This window comes from Taudactylus pleione, unplaced genomic scaffold, assembly GCF_031769625.1.
Source record: "Taudactylus pleione unplaced genomic scaffold, aTauple2 ptg000377l, whole genome shotgun sequence".
Classification (NCBI taxonomy): domain Eukaryota; kingdom Metazoa; phylum Chordata; class Amphibia; order Anura; family Myobatrachidae; genus Taudactylus; species Taudactylus pleione.
Window position 1 is genome coordinate 410,702 of NW_028284778.1, and position 17,572 is coordinate 428,273.

The 17,572-nt window shown below is 41.0% G+C and overlaps 1 pseudogene across 1 annotated transcript in view; it reads right to left on the reverse strand.

The window, feature by feature from the left end:
* Positions 1-17,040, reverse strand: part of LOC148507968 (uncharacterized) — an 85,332-nt pseudogene extending 68,292 nt beyond the window's left edge. Inside the window, exons 1-2 of the transcript XR_015869621.1 lie at positions 16,821-17,040; positions 14,207-14,295 (exon numbers count right to left, since the gene is read on the reverse strand). The product of XR_015869621.1 is annotated as an uncharacterized LOC148507968 (transcript). The remainder of the gene's footprint in view (positions 1-14,206; positions 14,296-16,820) is intronic.
* Positions 17,041-17,572: the final 532 nt, after the last annotated feature.

Genomic DNA, 17,572 nt, shown 5'->3' on the forward strand with positions numbered 1-17,572 from the left:
CCTACAAACATGTGGAACAGTCTTTGCTCCCAACTTAGCCAATCTTCATATGGGAAGCTTGGAGCATAAATACATTTATGGAGACAACCCGTATAAGGATTGTAGAAGTACAATTTAGTAGGACAACATCTAGTACAGGAAAAGATCATATAATTCAAAATATACTGGTTTATTACTTATATTGACTTATATGTACACGCCATATGTGTTCGTATACTCATATATTCATATAATCTTATATCATATTCATATAAGAACTCACATATATATCATTTAATGCTAGAACCATTTGTCAGCCATGATGCTGAAGCACGACTTGGATATCATGGTTACTTTAAGAAAGACATTACCTAACTTGTTTTTCTGCAAAGTTAGGGAGTAAAAGGAACACATTAAGACCTTCCTTTTGCGCACTGTCTGACTTATTTACCAAATATAGAAGTTCGTCCCTCAGACGAGGATGTTGCAAATTGCACGTAGGCCATGGCTATTGTAATTCAAGGATGGGGAGTATTTCATTAAATTAGAGCAAGAATAAACTACTGTCTCAATCTTTTATGAATGTGTTATCAATTTATGCCAAAAGTCATCCAATGCTTGTATGCCTTAGAAGGAAAGAACGTTGTAAGTGGGGCGTGATAATGTGCAATGATTCTGCTAATGAAAGACAAGTGTATAAAAGATTTGGGACTTGTGTCCATCTTGGTTACTTGTGCACTGACCCTGAGAGATGCACTTATGCTCTCAGTAAGATTACTTAATTAATTAATAAAATATACTCATTCTTAAGAATACCTGTTTCGGATCGATTACTCATTGGAGAAGCACACCTGATGTTCTGTTTATGGAAGGCTTAAACAGGATAATATTGTACTATATAAACGCTACGATTATGTAGTAATCATGTGGAGTAGGTTTTTAGAGTTGCTTAAGGAATTTATGATTTACCTAAGCCAGAATGAATACAACTTATCAATTACATCAAAAATAGATCAAAATCAGATAGAAAATCTAAATACAATATAGACAAAGAAAAAGTGTTCCAATAGGGGCACTCACGGACTATCAGTTATAGAAACATATTGTTATGACTTCTCATAACTGGTGACCCAATGCAATGAACCTAAAAATTAACTTTTATTGAATTTATTAAAATTGTAGCGAAATATAAAGTGCCAAGTGTTAAAGTGCTTATAATGTGAAACAAACCTAACATATATATAAAAATAAAATGTCGTGTCCACTCTCAGTCTAATTAGTATTCCTAATGGATAGTTTAATAACTTCACAAATCAAGACTCCGTCACAATGTGAATGCTCAAACCCCAATGTGTAGTAAAATAATTGGGGTATTATAATTATCAGTAATGATCAATTATAGTGTAGATTATTGGTCTGAAGTATAGTCGTTTCTTCACTAAATGTGATTTATAAATCCTTCAATCACATTAGTATCAGATCACGTGACACATTATATTACGTGTCTCAATATATATCACTTCATGCCAGAATTATTCATACATGGATAATCACACAATTATCAAGTAGTGTAATAATATTCAAATATGCGGGCTTTATACTAAAGTGAATTGCGTATAAGTTCAGTCTCAGGTTAATATCATTATAGTTAATGGCCACGATCCCCATTCGACCTAATTATGCCGACATGGATTAACATGTAATTCACCAAGATACCAACGAACTCTCTATTAGGACTTGTATACCACTATAATAGTGGCAATACTGTGCAATATAGAATAATTGCACCCACTGTTTAAAGTAGAACTATCTCTATACAGACAGTATCCATGTATCCAATAGTTTGATATTGCCACACCATTGTATCATTTGGTAAATATAATTGTTGTTACATACTGTGTGAGGGTATGATAATGATACAGGTTAATATATAACTCTGCCGCTGGCGAAATCCGCTATTGCTTAAAACTCCATATTGACGGCATCATAAATTTATAATTAACTGATAGCGCTACCCATCAGCAGTATACTGTCCACAGGAGGCACATGGATGGACTTATATTAACATGGATTTGTAAACGCGCTGTATGTGCGTTGCTCCTGACCAATATAGAGGCTTAATGGTCTTCACAGTCTGATCTAAGCCTAGCATTCACAACATCTTGTATCATTTTATTATTGGCAATGTTGCCCAACGGTGTAATGTATACGGAGGACATGAGGTGGGCAAACAACAATTAAAACCACCGGACACGCGGGTCCACGTGTGCGGCGCTCCTGACGTACGTTTCGCTAACGCTTCATCATAGGATCAACCCGACAAGTGGGTTGCACAGGGCTATATTCTGACTGATCACCAATCAGTATACATATTTAAGATTGACAGATCTCTCAGCCTATCAATCTTACCTGTCAGTTTTCCTTTGTTAAAGTAACTAAAATAGCCATTATAGTCACGGATTTCACCAAGTACTATACTTAATTATAATTAATAGATACATAGGTCTATCAATATGACTTATTAGCTAGTACCTAATTCAGATTATGATCCTCTTATCTTATTGCGGAGAGGCTACTGCAGTCCACTATGAGTAAAAGGATTTAACCCATTCACCGCCTGGAGTTTCAGCTTAGGAAATAAAATGAATATATACATACATCTCTCTCTTTTTAATGATGGAAAAATACAATTAATAATAAAATCTATAGAGAAATCTCACGAAACTAATTACATTTAATAACATACCCAATCATATAATCACCAAATTTAATCAGCAAAATAATTTCCCAATATAATGCCAAAATTAAAAATTATTAAATTAAAATGGATAAATTACAATACCATATAAATAAATTGCAGTGTCATCTAATGTCATTATGATCTCATCTAACAATAATTCATACTGAAAATAGAATAAGGTGATAAATATAAAAAGAAACCCCAAAAAAACAGTGATTGATTCATCAAAATGCCATCCCAATAATAGTGTCATTAATGATACCATACAAAAATTAAATTAATTAAAAGTGATAAGTGTATTTATGAGTTTATAATTACCATAAGCAATATATAAACAAGTATACTAATAAGGGTCAGGTGGAAAATATCCTGCCTTGGCCAGTAGTGCCTAATAATGTGGATAGTAAATATGATTTCAAGTGAATTACTGAACTAAGTGAGATAACTTCTCATCTAGTAAAATTAACTATAGTGAGTGAAATCGTACAAATTCAGAGTAATCCCCTGTTCCATGTTCATATATCATTTTATTGAAGAAAAACCCCATAGTTTATATATTCATTAAGCCCTGATGGTTGTAGACCTCCCATTAGAAATGTCCACTGGCTTTCTCTCTTAAGTAATTGTTGGGTGAGGTTGCCCCCTCTTATACCCAAATGTACTTTCTCAATACCAAACGCTGTTAATCCAGTAGGATTACCTCCATAGTAATCATTAAAGTGTTTTGCCACGGAGGTCAATGGTTTGAATTTTTCTTTGTCAGTTCTGGAATTTCTGATTGAACCAATATGCTCTAAAATGCGTTGTTTCAGGGCTCTTGTTGTCATGCCAATGTATCTCATCCCGCACGGGCATGTGATACAGTATATTACGCCCACTGTTTTACAATTAATGTAATCCCGCCTTGGCCCACTACTGGCCAAGGCAGGATATTTTCCACCTGACCCTTATTAGTATACTTGTTTATATATTGCTTATGGTAATTATAAACTCATAAATACACTTATCACTTTTAATTAATTTAATTTTTATATGGTATCATTAATGACACTATTATTGGGATGGCATTTTGATGAATCAATCACTGTTTTTTTGGGTTTTCTTTTTAGATTTATCACCTTTTTCTATTTTCAGTATGAATTATTGTTAGATGAGATCATAATGACATTAGATGACACTGCAATTTATTTATATGGTATTGTAATTTATTCGTTTTAATTTAATAATTTTTAATTTTGGCATTATATTGGGAAATTATTTTGCTGATTAAATTTGGTGATTATATGATTGGGTATGTTATTAAATTTAATTAGTTTCGTGAGATTTCTCTATAGATTTAATTATTAATTGTATTTTTCCATCATTAAAAAGAGAGAGATGTATGTATATATTCATTTTATTTCCTAAGCTGAAACTCCAGGCGGTGAATGGGTTAAATCCTTTTACTCATAGTGGACTGCAGTAGCCTCTCCGCAATAAGATAAGAGGATCATAATCTGAATTAGGTACTAGCTAATAAGTCATATTGATAGACCTATGTATCTATTAATTATAATTAAGTATAGTACTTGGTGAAATCCGTGACTATAATGGCTATTTTAGTTACTTTAACAAAGGAAAACTGACAGGTAAGATTGATAGGCTGAGAGATCTGTCAATCTTAAATATGTATACTGATTGGTGATCAGTCAGAATATAGCCCTGTGCAACCCACTTGTCGGGTTGATCCTATGATGAAGCGTTAGCGAAACGTACGTCAGGAGCGCCGCACACGTGGACCCGCGTGTCCGGTGGTTTTAATTGTTGTTTGCCCACCTCATGTCCTCCGTATACATTACACCGTTGGGCAACATTGCCAATAATAAAATGATACAAGATGTTGTGAATGCTAGGCTTAGATCAGACTGTGAAGACCATTAAGCCTCTATATTGGTCAGGAGCAACGCACATACAGCGCGTTTACAAATCCATGTTAATATAAGTCCATCCATGTGCCTCCTGTGGACAGTATACTGCTGATGGGTAGCGCTATCAGTTAATTATAAATTTATGATGCCGTCAATATGGAGTTTTAAGCAATAGCGGATTTCGCCAGCGGCAGAGTTATATATTAACCTGTATCATTATCATACCCTCACACAGTATGTAACAACAATTATATTTACCAAATGATACAATGGTGTGGCAATATCAAACTATTGGATACATGGATACTGTCTGTATAGAGATAGTTCTACTTTAAACAGTGGGTGCAATTATTCTATATTGCACAGTATTGCCACTATTATAGTGGTATACAAGTCCTAATAGAGAGTTCGTTGGTATCTTGGTGAATTACATGTTAATCCATGTCGGCATAATTAGGTCGAATGGGGATCGCTGCCATTAACTATAATGATATTAACCTGAGACTGAACTTATACGCAATTCACTTTAGTATAAAGCCCGCATATTTGAATATTATCACACTACTTGATAATTGTGTGATTATCCATGTATGAATAATTCTGGCATGAAGTGATATATATTGAGACACGTAATATAATGTGTCACGTGATCTGATACTAATGTGATTGAAGGATTTATAAATCACATTTAGTGAAGAAACGACTATACTTCAGACCAATAATCTACACTATAATTGATCATTACTGATAATTATAATACCCCAATTATTTTACTACACATTGGGGTTTGAGCATTCACATTGTGACGGAGTCTTGATTTGTGAAGTTATTAAACTATCCATTAGGAATACTAATTAGACTGAGAGTGGACACGACATTTTATTTTTATATATATGTTAGGTTTGTTTCACATTATAAGCACTTTAACACTTGGCACTTTATATTTCGCTACAATTTTAATAAATTCAATAAAAGTTAATTTTTAGGTTCATTGCATTGGGTCACCAGTTATGAGAAGTCATAACAATATGTTTCTATAACTGATAGTCCGTGAGTGCCCCTATTGGAACACTTTTTCTTTGTCTATATTGTATGTATCTTTTTGTTCCTGGGTGCACCCCCCTTCATACTATAATTAACTGTACTCATATAAATATGATATAGGGGAAGGACATCATAATATTAAGTAGGTCAGTGCGGACAACCCCTTAGCTTTGCAGAAAATCTAAATATACAGTATATACAGCCATGGTCCAAAGTTTTGAGAATTACATGAGTATTGGTTATCACAAAGTCTGCTGCTTCAGTGTTATTAGACCTTCTTGTCAGATGTTACTATGGTATACTGAGGTAATATTACAAGCATTTTATACGTGTTAAAGGCTTTTATTGACAATTACATTAAGTTTATGCAAAGAGTCAATATTTGCAGTGTTGACCCTTCTTTTTCAAGACCTCTGCAATTCGCCCTGGCATGCTGTCAATCAACTTCTGGGCCACATACTGACTGATGGCCGTCCATTCTTGCTTAATCAATGCTTGGAGTTTGTCAGAATTTGTGGGTTTTTGTTTGTCCACCCGCCTCTTGAGGATTGACCACAAGTTCTCAATGGGATTAAGGTCTGGGGAGTTTCCTGCCCATGGACCCAAAATGTTGATGTTTTGTTCCTCGAGCCACTTAGTTATCACTTTTGCCTTATGGCAAGGTGCTCCAACATGCTGGAAAAGGCATTGTACGTCACCAAACTGTTCTAGGATGGTTGGGAGAAGTTGGAGGATGTTTTGGTACCATTTCTTATTCATAGCTGTGTTCTTAGGCAAAATTGTGAGTGAACCCACTCCCTTGGCTGAGAAGCAACCCCACACATGAATGGTCTCAGGATGCTTTACTGTTGGCATGACACAGGACAAAGACTTTTGGAGGATGGCCTGGTGTCAAGAAGGGCAGCAAAGAAGCCACTTCTCTCCAGAAAAAACATCAGGGACAGACTGATTTTCTTCAAAAGGTACAGGGATTGGACTGCTGAGGACTGGGGTAAAGTTATTTTCTCTGATGAATTCCATTTCAGATAGTTTGGGGCATCTGGAAACACGCTTGTCCGGAGAAGGAAAGGTGAGCGCTACCATCAGTCCTGTGTGATAAAGAATCTAAATATTTGGTCAATACACAACCAATAATCCCTACCAGTGTCAAACGCAGGATTTCTAGAGGGGGGTTTCCAAATGCTTGATTTTAGAGTGAGTGTGGCCGGTCCATGAAGAGTGCATAATTAGCACTTATCCAGCTTTAATATGTTACATACAAAGTATATTGTGTTGCATAATTCCAGCATATACAGGACCAGCGATCACAGTAAGCCATTACATGCAGCAGTAGGTCCATCCTGTCTGAGTGTTTTTTTTTTTCAGATGTGGGCTTCATTCTTGAGCATTGGAGCAAGTCCGGGAGTCTGAGGGAGCAGCAGAAGAACTTACAAGTGCCCTGGACATCTATGTACATATCGGTCTCCTTATGAACTGGATAGTGTATTATTATACAGTATTAATTATTAACCCTATTGATGGTCTATAGTAGTGCACCCCTAACAGTGCAGATTTTCCACATCTCCTAGTTGGTGCACAGTTATATTTATTACTGGCTGAAACATTTTAAAAGATCCACAGGTGGTGCTAATCATTTCATTTTTGATACTGAGAAGTACATGCAGCACTAGTAACATTCTATTATATTACTATTTCTATTGTGGTCATAGTGTGTGCTGGGGAGTGGGGTTTCCAGGCAGACGGAAATCCCCCCTGCGTTTGCCTATGCCCACTATATATGTCCTTCCAAAAATTCTTAAGGACCCAATTCATCCTCTCGGGAGACCCATTGTTTCCGGGATAGATTCCCCAACAGCAAACCACTAACAGTTCATAGATTTTTACCTACAGCCCATTAGTATGTAAGAATGAATCCCATTTAAAAGACACAAAGGATATTTTGAACTACCTCAGTACCATAGAATGGGAGGAAGGTTTTTTATTAACCACATCAGATGTCAGCTCGCTATACATGATAATAGAACATGAGCGCGGCATCAATGCTGTATCTCAAGCTTTGGTGGAATCTGATCTTGCTTTAAATCTGCAAGAATTCTTAATCAAAGGCAGAGACTTAATTTTACATAATTTTTTGTTCAAAGAACAGTTTTTTTCTTCAAAAAGTCAGCTCAGCTTTGGGCACCAGGTTCGTCCCTAGCTATGCCAACATTCATGGGACAGTGGGAACGGGATATGGTATGGCGGAACAACCCGTATGGGGCGAACCTGGTGTGCTGGAAAAGGTATACAGACAATATTTTATTTGTCTGGAGAGGGAATCGAGAGAGCTTGGATAATTTCCTTACACTTCTTAATAACAATGACTGGAATTAGCAATTAGCAAGACTCAAAATTGACTTTCTAGGCATCACAGTCTATATAGAAAATAATCAGATACAAACGAAAAATTATGTAAAACCTACCGACTCGAGGACATATATATATAAACACTACTAGTTGTCAGCATAATTGTCTAAACTCAATCACGAGGAATTGCAGAAATATTAATGTGTTCTCTGAACAAGCAAAAGAAATGAAAAAGATAGATTTTTGTCATGCGGCTAGAAGAATGAAATAGTTGAAAAAGCAGTGGTTGAAGCAACTAATATAGAGAGAAAGAGCCTTCTAATAGAAAAAGAATTCCCACACTTATCAGCTAGAAATGAAAAATTTGATTGGGCTTTTATAACAGATTTTATCTCTCATCACAAAGTTTTGGAAAAATCTCTCAAGAAACATTGGCCTATCTTACAAAAAGATCCGGTTATAGATCCAAAGACACCCCCAAATCCACCCTGTATATATAGAAGGGCTCCTAATCTTAGTAATCGACTAGTGAGGAGTTTTCTGGCCCTAAATAAGATTAAGTCAAATCAACGGGTTTTTACAGGTGTGGGATGTAGAAAGGTTAAAAAGACTACCACACAAAATTTTTTATACAATTGAGATTAACGGGAAAACCTGTGTAATCAAAGACTTCATTACGTGCAATTCAAAGAATATTGTCTATGCCATTGAGTGTTCATGTGGCAAATTTTACATAGGGCACACATCGAGACCGTTAAAGATCCATATTGGTGGACATATCAGGAACATCAGAAAAGCTCTTGAGACTCATTCTTTATCTATGCATTTTTTTTAAAAAACGATACAAGTTCGGACTCAGAAATAACTAATTTTTACGGGATATGTGCAATAAAGAAACAAGATAGGGGAAAAGTTATACCGGAATTATTAGCCAGAACTGAGATGAAATTAATTTATTTTTCAATACTCTGTGCCCTACTGGTTTTAATCAGGATTCTGAGTTGAAATCGTTTTTATAACTTTTTATGAAACTATTCATCACACTTTGGCTTGACCATTTTAAATCTGATTAAGACCTGCATCTTCTTTTATTTTATTTCCACAATATTTTTATAATTTTTTAAACACATTTTTAACTGTTCATTTATATTTTTTACAATAGGGCTGTCATTGCCGATTTGCCCACATTAAATATGGCTCCCTAACCCATTCTATACAGAATGACATTGATGTTATTAGGCAGAGAATGTAATTCCTAATTAGGTCAATAGGGGGCGATTATGAACCTTATACATCACAAGTGTAGTCTCCCATACCCGGCCAGACTTTAAGCAGTGTGTAGCAACATTACAGGTTGAGTCTCCCATATCCGAAAATCCAAAAACCGAAATATTCCAAAAACCAGAATATTTCAGGGCATCTGTGACGTCACGACGTGACCTGACGTCATGACGTCACTAGTATAGTGGCCAATGAATAGCGGCGTGGACGTGGTCCCCATGCCAGGCCACCCCCCGCCGGACCCCCAGTGGCAGCCGCCGGTCCCCTCGTGACACCCGCCGCACCCTTTCACCTTACCCGCCGAACCCTTCCGCCTCACTCGCCGGACCCCTCACGACACCTGCTCCACCCGCCGGACCACCGCAACATCCACAGCACCCGCGCAACACCTTCCGGACCCACCCGCAGCACACACCAGGCCTCCCGCTGTACTCCCCCTCAGGTATTCCGAAAACCGTAATAATCCAAAATCCGAAATGCTCCTGGTCCCGAGCATTTCGGATATGGGAGACTCAACCTGTATTATGTTTGATCTTTGAACACAGCTGTGACCAATACCTATAAGAAATAGCCTAGTAAGGGTGTTTTTTTTTCATCAGAATAGGGATATATGTGGCCGTGAGAGCTTAGGGGTATTTTTAAATGAAGGTACAATACAAAACAAGTAACGTCTTTTATTAATTTTCTTAATTGTTTTAATTATTGTTGTATGTATAATTGTTTATAAACATTGGCTAATAATGTGTGCTAAAAAGCTGGTAATTTCTCTTTACTACGAAAGGAATTAATAAATTAATATTTTCCTATATAAAGAACTGTGTGTTAGTGCTTTCTATTTTCCTTTTGTAGTTTTTATATATGGGGACCGAGTAATTCCCCTTTCTTTGAAAGCAGCAAGCAATTCAGTTCTGTGGCAAGTAGTTCTAATTGGCACCGATTGTTGCAACAGCTCCTGAAAGAGAGTATATCGATTTCAGGCAAGTTTCCACCTTACTATCTGTAGGATCCTTTAAAGGAAGAATTGGAGGCATAGGGCCCGAGGAGCTCTGTTGGGTGGCCCGCCGACCGGGGGTGAGCTGTAGCCTGCGGCCAGCCAACAGGTTCCATTTGCCGGGTGCCCGCTGAGATTTTACCAGTGGGCGTCCGGCTCCCTACCTGTACCACACCGCCAGCCGGAGGCTGTAGCTCACTCCTGGCCTCCATCTTCCGTCTCCCGCAGTGCACTATGGGAGAGACGTCATGACGTCTTTCCCATAGTTCAGACAGAGGAGCAGCCGGGCGGACTGGAGGCAGCAGACACGGGAGCGGGGTTTAAGGTAAGTAGTAGTATTTTTTTTTTGTAAGCGGCTTCACTACTGGGTGCAGTACAACTAGGGGGCATTACTATTAGGGGCACTACTACTAGAAAATAGAAGCATGTGCGCAAAATAGTCTGCTAGAAAGCTATCTTGTCAAATGAGCAGCTACACAAAGTGGAAACTGCAACCAACTAAAACAAATGTGAATAAAAGAATTCACAATAGTGCAAATTTTATTCGCACTAATACTAGGGGCATTTCTATTAGGAGCACTACTACTAGGGGGCATTTCTACTAGGGGCACTACTACTAGGGGGCATTTCTACTAGGGGCACTACTACTAGGGGGCATTTCTACTAGGGGCACTACTACTAGGGGGCATTTCTACTAGGGGCACTACTATTAGGAGCACTACTACTAGGGGGCATTTCTATTAGGGGCACTACTACTAGGGGGCATTTCTACTAGGGGCACTACTACTAGGGGGCATTTCTATTAGGGGCACTACTACTAGGGGCATTTCTATTAGGAGCACTACTACTAGGGGGCATTTCTATTAGGAGCACTACTACTAAGGGGCTTTTCTATTAGGAGCACTACTACTAGGGGGCATTTCTACTATGGGGGCATTTCTATTAGGGACACTACTGCTAGGGGACATTTCTATTAGGGGCACTACTACTAGGGGGCTTTTCTATTAGGGGAATTACTATTGGAGGCACTACTACTAGGGGGCATTACTATTATGGGCACTACTACTCAGGGCACTATTACTTGGGCACCACTAATGGGGGCATTGCATAGGGGGCACTACCACTACTGGTGACACTGCATAAGGGGCATTACCACTGTGGGCTCTACATAAGGGGCATTACCACTGTGGGCTCTATATAAGGGGCACTACTGTGGGCACTGAATAAGAAGTACTACCACTACTGGGGGCACCACTACAGTGGGCATTGCATTAGGGGCACTACTGCTGTGGGCATTATGTTTAAGGGGCACTACTGATGTGGACATTATATAAGGGGCACTACAACTGTGGGCATTGTGTATAAGGGGCACAAATGTGGGCATTGCGTAAAAGGGGCACTGCTGTGTGTCATACAGAAATAAGGGACACAACTATGTGGTGTAATGCGAATTGGTTGAATCAAGATTGTGCTATTGTGTAGCGTATAGCTTAGTGGCCCTCGGGCTTCACTTAATTTTTTAATGTGGCCCACACTGTGTAAAAGGTTGAAGACCCCTGGCCTAGGTAGTGTAGCACATTTCATTAAACGTATAACATGAGAATCCACCGCAGGGGGCGATTCCCATTTTTTACAATGAGCCTCAGGAAATGGATAACATGAGGCCAAACGCTTTTGAGGCTGATACCTCTTACCAGGCGATTGCCAGGCAGCAGCCATGTGTTCTACCAGCTGGTCTGATAGAGGGAATACTGCCGAAGTCACCTTTACCCATTTAAACTGAGGGTGTACGGATTGAGGGGCTGGCTCGTCATCCTCTATTACCAATATGGATCTGACCGCACGCACCGAGGCAGCAATATTAATATTTGACCTAGTCTCCACGAAGCAGGGGAAACAAATATAACTCATACCAAGGTAATCTTCCTTTATAATGTCAGTGTGAAAAGGTTATAGGTGTCCCCATGTATAAGTCCTGTGTAACATCTGGAAGCCAAAATTGCTGTAAAACGAAGCACAGAATCAGCCTAATTATATATAGGCTGTAATAACTACTTCTATAGAGGATTCTTTAGCAAACCGCTATAAATATTACCAACTACATCTACAATCTGGAAAACATAATAATTTAGGAATGTGACCTAAAATGTTTCTGACTGGACTTATGGGGTGTAGAAGTGGGGTGACACATACTAACAGTATATTGTATAAGGTATATGAATATGTGGCTATTAACATGTTTTATAAAAAACTAGCTGAAGTACCCAGCGTTGCCTGGGTTTAAATCTTCAAGGTATGGAAGGCCCAGAACAGGCTCCCCGGTGAAAGATCTGCCCAGTGTACACCAACGTGAGGTCCGACCTAGACCTCAACCCCCTAGTACAGGGATGGGGAACCTCAGGCCCGGGGGCTGTAGAAGGCCTGCGGAATCATTTGGTCTGGCCCTTGGAGCTTTTTTCTGCTAGCCTCATCTGGCTAGCAGGGTGCCTAGAATGGCAGCCTGCAGCCAGAATCTATGCAGCAGTGCCACCTGCAGCGTCCTTAGGATGTTTCAGATGGTCACACCGCTGTCCTTACAGCTCCCCGGAGCATCCTCAGTAGGCTCTGGGCATTGCTGTAATCACCGGCGATTGTGGCCCCTCCCCCATGTGATGTCACACAGAGGGGGCGTGGTCTGCACCGGGCCCCTGAATAATGTTATATATATCTCAAAATGGCCCTGGGCAGAAAAAAAAAAAGCTTCCTCACACCTGCCCTAGTATGTCATCTGGGACCCAATGTTACTACTCTGTGAAGTGTTCAACCAAATCCATTCAGTGGAAGGCTCAGAACAGGCTCCCCTGGTCCAATGGGAGGTCCAACCAGGACCCTTACACCCCCCTCCCCCCCCCAACCCCGCATGAAACCTGGCCAGGATCCAACTGGACCACATCGTGTTGGTTTCATCCAGATCAGTGAAGGGGTGTCCGAATGCATAACCGGACAGACAAACTATATGGTCTAATGCTTTAATACTAAATAAATATAAGATTTGTCAGCTTTCCCTTGAGAGCTGTGGAAGATAAACCACAACAAAGAAACAAACTTCTTATTTTATATGTAGAGCAGATAGATGTGCAGACGTGGCTATCAGGGTTTCCTCTTACTTGGCTGTTCTATTTTAGCATTATGAAAACCTCTGTTGTAAGACTAGAACAGATATAAGAATATGGGCCGAATTCAATTAGAGGCAAAATCGGCAGATTTACGCCAAAATAACTGGCAAAAACGGGGAAATAAAAAAGGAGAAAAGTTTTGACCATTTAAATCAGGTGAAAATAATATGAAAAATCTCTATTTTTGCCTAAAAATGTGGGGATTTCCTTCAGAACCCTATATAGTGCAGTATGAGCTCCCGTGCAGTCGTCAGTCGCATCGTCTGATCTTTTGTACATGCAGTCCAATCAGACAATGCGGCTGACGACCCTATGCAGCGGGATACGGTAGGGCAGTCATAACGGGCGGTTGGGCACTGAATCGTCCATAATAGTGATGTCACTGTGACACTCCCAGACCCCCTCACCTCCCCAGTCAGGTCCCAGTGATAGTAATACAGATAATAGTGATGTCACTGTGACACTCCCAGACTCCCTCACCTCCCCAGTCAGGTCACTGTGTTAGTAATAGAGATAATAGTGATGTCACTGTGACACTCCCAGACCCCCTCACCTCCCCAGTCAGGTCCCTGTGTTAGTAATAGAGATAATAGTGATGTCACTGTGACACTCCCAGACTCCCTCACCTCCCCAGTCAGGTCCCAGTGATAGTAATATAGATAATAGTGATGTCACTGTGACACTCCCAGACTCTCTCAACGTTCTATTCACTAGATGGATACTCACTAAAATTAATTTTAACAAGCATCATTTAATCTCTGACCTTGTATATTCTTAATGTTTCCATGATGGCATCTCTATAGGACTGTCTTCTGGTTATTGTCTTTGTGCCCTTCTCACAGCTTAATCCCTCTGCAAATAGATGACAATAACCACACAGTAAAACAAAAGAATAAGGAGCACAGATATTGTGACTATGTGTTTGCCCCATTGTTATATTTAAAAACTTGATTATATCCAAATATATATTAGCATAGAATAAATAGGTCAGTCTAAGGCAGCTCAGTCTAGCTGGCGTATTTATTGTAGAGGGGTAACCCCATTCCTCAGCAGAAGCCCCCGTCATCTCCCGGAGTGTGGCAATTTGTTAACACAGTACCCCACACTGATTATAATGCTCACAGCTAATGGGAGTTAAAAAATTAAGTGTCACTTTATTGATATCTTGCAGTAAGGTAGAGCACACTCCTGGAGATACAGAGCAATAATATACTGATAATGGCCAGACAATACCATCACTCATTTATTCGTCAAAGAACAATGGGGGTCATTCAGACCTGCTAGTGAGCGTCAGGACGCTCGCAAGCGGGTCAATGTTCCCCACTGCGCATGCGCGAGACCCGGGGAGCGACGGGCTTTCCATCGCTCCGGGTCTCGCACCAAAGGGGGCGTGCTGTCGATGTTGATTGACAGCACGCCCCCTTTGGTGGGCGTGCCTGCCAGACGGAGGCGTTCCCATGGTAACGCCTACCGTCTGAAGCCGGCCCCACTGACATCACTAGTGATGTCAGTGGGAGTTTTTTTGGCTCTGATAGAGCCAAAATCACTCCAGGGCTTGTGGCAGGGAGACCCTATGGCAGGGTCTCCGTCGCAAGCCCGATGGTCGCACCATGTTTTTGGCCACTCGCATATGCAGTGGGTGGTCACCCACAGCTATACGAGCGGCCAGGAGGCCGCTCCATTTTCATGGAGGAGGGCCCTGATTCAGAGCGAGCGCTCTGGTCCGAGCGTTCAGCTCTGAATCAGGCCCAATGTTATAACAGAGCACGAAGAACATGACATAACATGCATAATCTTTTCAGGGTATTAATCTGCCGACTGATTGGAACTACTGTCAGGATGGATCTCTGTGTTGGGACCACACGTAATAGACTGCGATTTGCGGCATGTGCTCCGCCCCCGAGGGAGGAGACATTTCCCTGTTCCTTCCATGGGAAGGAACACAGGAAATGTCTGTCTGTCAGCAGCGGCTGGGCATACACTGCCCAATGCGGCCGACATTTTAACTCATAAATATCGCATTGGACGGGCATGCTGGACTAATGCAGCATGCCCGATCGAGCAATATTTACCCTCAGTCGCCTGCACACATGCTACAATTATCAGGGCGATCCGCAGATATCGGATGGATCACCCCAATAATTGTAGCGTTTATGTCCGGCATAAGTGATCGCTATACCAGACAGACATGTAGAGCAATTACATCACACTCCCAGCATATTCACACGCACATATACAGCAATCACCTGCACAACCTGTATAGTCATCCATGACAGAACACAGCACACATACATGCACATATACAGCAATCACCTGCACAACCTGTATAGTCACCCATGACAGAACACATACATGCACATATACAGCAATCACCTGCACAACCTGTATAGTCACCCATGACAGAACACAGCACACATACATGCACATATACAGCAATCACCTGCACAACCTGTATAGTCACCCACGTCAGCACACATACAGCAATCACCTGCACAACCTGTATATTCACCCATGACAGAACACAGCACACATACATATACAGCAATCACCTGCACAACCTGTATAGTCACCCATGACAGAACACAGCACACATACATGCACATATACAGCAATCACCTGCACACCCTGTATAGTCACCCATGACAGAGGACAGCACACATACATGCACATATACAGCAATCACCTGCACTACCTGTATAGTCACCCATGACAGAACACAGCACACATACATGTACATATACAGCAATCACCTGCACACCCTGTATAGTCACCCATGACAGAACACAGCACACATACATGTACATATACAGCAATCACCTGCACAACCTGCATAGTCACCCATGACAGAACACAGCACACATACATGCACATATACAGCAATCACCTACACACCCTGTATAGTCACCCATGACAGAACACAGCACACATACATGTACATATACAGCAATCACCTGCACAACCTGCATAGTCACCCATGACAGAACACAGCACACATACATGCACATATACAGCAATCACCTACACAACCTGTATAGTCACCCATGACAGAACACAGCACACATACATGCACATATACAGCAATCACCTGCACAACCTGTATAGTCACCCATGACAGAAGACAGCACACATACAGCAATCACCTGCACACCCTGTATAGTCACCCATGACAGAAGACAGCACACATACAGCAATCACCTGCAAACCCTGTATAGTCACCCATGACAGAAGACAGCACACATACATGCACATATACAGCATTCACCTGCACAACCTGTATAGTCACCCACGTCAGCACACATACAGCAATCACCTGCACAACCTGTATATTCACCCATGACAGAACACAGCACACATACACGTACATATACAGCAATCACCTGCCAAAAGTTCTCTCTGGGTCCGGACTCTACTAGGCCGCCACAGACCTCTTCTGGAGACTACAGGAAAATGGCCGCCGCGGGTCTGTACTGAGGACACTAGTATCAGCAACTGATCTTACTCTAGTGACTGCCAGTATAATGCATGTCGTGGCTGCCGGAGATAGGTTACTGAGCCCGGATATAGCCACGTCCTCCTGCACAATACAGTACATATAGACTGGTGCTGAGTGACTGGCCGCCGCTGGCCTAGGGCGGGAAACTGCAGCTGCTGTACCTCCCCATACCCGGGCAGTGCGGCTATAGACGCTGCAGCATTGACCAGCACCACTAACCCCCAGCATCCAGTTCAGTGATTGGCCAACTGAGCTGTCTGTCATTCCCCACAGCAGTGATGGATGCAAATCATCAGTAACAAACACACACACACCATCGATAGTACCATGCCATCGATGTTAACCACCTACCTCAAAACCTACGGTTAATCCACCGATGTTAATTACTGATCCCATAATCAGCGGTTAACCCACCAATGGTCCATACTTACCTACCATCACAATGGGATGAGGGGACCTACACTGTACTAGTGCCTGCTAAAGGGGTTATGTCACCTTTTCTGAAATTAACAAACAGCAGTAATCATACTGCTTGTCCTGGCATCGTTATCCCCATGTAGTGCTGCCATTCTGGCTTCAGCGAAAGCCTTCTTGGCACTGCCCGGTCAAGCACATGCGCATCACACAAGACTCCCG